Genomic DNA, 3,240 nt, shown 5'->3' with positions numbered 1-3,240 from the left:
TCCTACCTCTGCATTGTACACAGCACTGTGTTTACAGCAGTGTAGCTCACTATGCGACTTGCTCGCCAAGTGTGAACTGTGCGTTAGCATGCATGCATCATCACATCTCACATCACACACATCACTGCACTGATTATGTAGAAAAAGGAGTTACACAATATTAGGCCTACACCACCGAGTTTACACCACAGAACTCTTACACGAGTTCTGTGGTTTACACAGAGATCAGAGAGAAGAATTCGCTTAAACTATGGTGTCTTTGAACATAAGACAAGTATAGAGAAATTATTGCATTCCTGTGGAGTCACGAGTGTTAGTTTTGCGGTACGTACGATCTTTGGTGAAAGGATATGTACAGGCGTAAGTGGTTACTGGTAAAAAGTTGAGGAGAACTGGTAACGTAGTATTCTTTTGATGAAAAATGTAGAGAAGAAAGTGCAAAATTTCCCCCGTATTGGAGGGATATCCCCTACCAGTAAACCTCCCCTGGCTCTTTCACCTCCCGGGGTTCATCACCTCCATAGATTTTGTACATTGTTTTTTTGGACAATTTGATTTTCCAATAATCCGTCAAAATATGTATGCGTCTATATTTCTATTTCAGTTCAGATCAATCCGCTGCAGAAAGGGCTGTCCATCCATAGAGATTAGTATACATCTCTATGTGTCCATCACCCCGCCTCGTGCATGGTTGTCTAGGATAACTGGATATGCGCCCTGGCCTTGATCATCACTCTCTCGCAAGCTGAACTAAGATATATGGGGATTGCGCTTTTCCAAAATATTCCATGCACCAAACGCGTGCACCATACAGTCAAATTGCGATCATAAAATGCAAAAGCTCCCTCTCGTTGAGGGGGGGTGGGGGGTATATACCCCCTCCCACATACAACATCCCTCAGCCTCTTATTCTCCCTCCACAGCTTACTACACTTCTCTCACTGACTAATTTCTATAGATAGGTGCCTATATATTCCCCCAATAGTGTGCACCAAATCTTTGAACTTCAATACTAACAAATGTAAAAGAATGGTATAACAGGTGAATATCTCCCACAGACGCCCTTGTGTTAATTCAACAATGATACTGCCTCGGGAGCAGATCCAATTCTGTAAAGGGGAGGCGCCTTTACAAAATTAAAGGGTGTGGCACGTGCCTCCAATTTTTTTCTTTTTATTTCTTTCGTTTTGATAAAGATAAAGAGGGGGTGTGCGCCCGGTGCACCCCCTCTAGATCTGCCACTGCACATGGTGTTGATTTCATATTGCTGATGTTAATGAATGTCAATGGTATAACACCCGCCAAGTGTTTAGGACACCACATCAACTTGGTGTTACTGTGGTGTAAATGCGTTCACACCTTTTTTTCTTCAAAAATCAAGAGAAGTACTTATACGGAAAGTTCTGGTTGAAGTTCAAAATCAAAAGAAACAGTATGAGTAACCAAGTGACTGAGTCAAAAGACAATCTTATACTTTGAAGCAACGGCGTAAATCCGTGCTGAGGAGTGGGGGGGGGGGGGATGATCGGCGATAGTCACCATCACCACGATTACAAGCCCATAACCGGACCGGCGCAGCCTGTGGGGGGGGGGGGGGGGGGGGGGGAGCGGAGCGAGCGAGGGGGGGGGGGGTGTGGGAAGGGGGTGTTCCCCCTTCCACGGTGAGAACTGTTTGCATTTTGATGTCGTATAAAATGGTGCAATTTGATGCATGTTTTTGCGTGTTTTTTCTACTTGACAGAGTCCCACTTGTTAAAGGTAGCAGTATATTTTGATGTAGATTATCATTAAACAATTTGTCTATAGAATTGTATCTTGAATAAACTTCTTTTATTGATTATTACACTGAATGTCGTGAACGCGACCGAACCCGAACCAGCGGAGCGAGCGAGGGGGGTGGGGGGGGGGGGGGAGTGTGGGAGGGGCGTGTCTCCCTCCCACGGTAAGAACTTTTTGCATTTATGGTGCAATTTGATGCATATTTTTGCGTGTTTTATCGACTTGAAACAGTCCCACTTGTTTAAGGTGGCAGTATAATTATATTTTGATGTAGATTATCATTGAACAATTTGCCTAAAATGGTATTATTTAAATAAACTTCTTGTATTAATTCTTACACTGAATGTCATGAACGCGACCGAGCCCGAGCGAGAGGAGCGAGCGGGGGGTGGGGGGGGGGGGTGCGGGAGGGGTATCACCCCTCCCACGGTGAGAACTTTTTGCATTTTGATGTTGTAAATGGTGCAATTTTATGCATGTTTGCGTGTTTTATCGATTTGAAACAGTCCCACTTGTTTAACTTAAGGTAGCAGTATATTTTGATGTAGATTACGTTGAACAATAATTGTCTGTAAAATGGTATCATTTAAATAAACTTATTGAATTAATTCTTACAATGAATATCATGAACGCTGTCTGTTAAGCAATCAAACAGAAAAGCAAGCACACGAGGGTGTTTATAGATAAGGGGCATTTCTCCTCCCCACACGAAAGTGATTTTGCATTTTCAGACCTGAAATTCAGCGATCTGGTGCAAACTTCTTGTGCAAAAAAAAAAGTAATGGAATAAACAGGTTTTTTACAGGAAAGTGTTAAAATCACGGAATTTAGCTCTTATTCCGAACGTGCATCATTTGTGTGTATGTACAAAGTCTAGTGAGGTAGAGCTTGGGGGTGGGGGTGGGACGGAGCTTTTGCGTTATTAGAATTGAAATAAAGCGATCTGAAGCACACTTTTTGTGAAAAATTTGGAAATTGTAATTCCCCATTTTAGAGGGGACCAAACACTGGGAGGGTGGCAAGATACCTCTCCCATATTCGAGGGAGTTTTTTTTCAGTTTTAGACAATGATATGTTTGCCTATACAAATGAAAAGTTTTGATGGAATTCGGAAAGCTGTCAATCCCCAAAGTGTACTAAAGTTTTTAATGGGAAAGCAAGAGGGGAAAGGGTTGATCGAAAGAAGATTATCCCCTCCCATCCGCGGTGGATCTTTTGTGTTCCTTTTTTTTGTAACTGAAGTGACAGACCTGGTGCACACTTAAGATGAAACATTTGGAAATCTGTCAATCTAAAAGAAAAAAGGAAAAGGACCGAAAAGGGGAGGGGTGGGAGGGGAATCCCCCTCCCACGCGAGAGAGATTTTTTTTCCATTTTCAGAATTGAAATTCTGCAATCTGGTGCACACTTTGGATAAGATATTTTGACAGTTTTCTATTAAAAAAACGCAATTTTTTTTCT

Source organism: Diadema antillarum, unplaced genomic scaffold (assembly GCF_040938485.1).
Source record: "Diadema antillarum isolate AM-2024a unplaced genomic scaffold, OU_Dant_1.0 scf00000111, whole genome shotgun sequence".
Classification (NCBI taxonomy): domain Eukaryota; kingdom Metazoa; phylum Echinodermata; class Echinoidea; order Diadematoida; family Diadematidae; genus Diadema; species Diadema antillarum.
The sequence above is the reverse complement of the archived record's forward strand: the minus strand, read 5'-3'. Positions refer to the sequence as shown.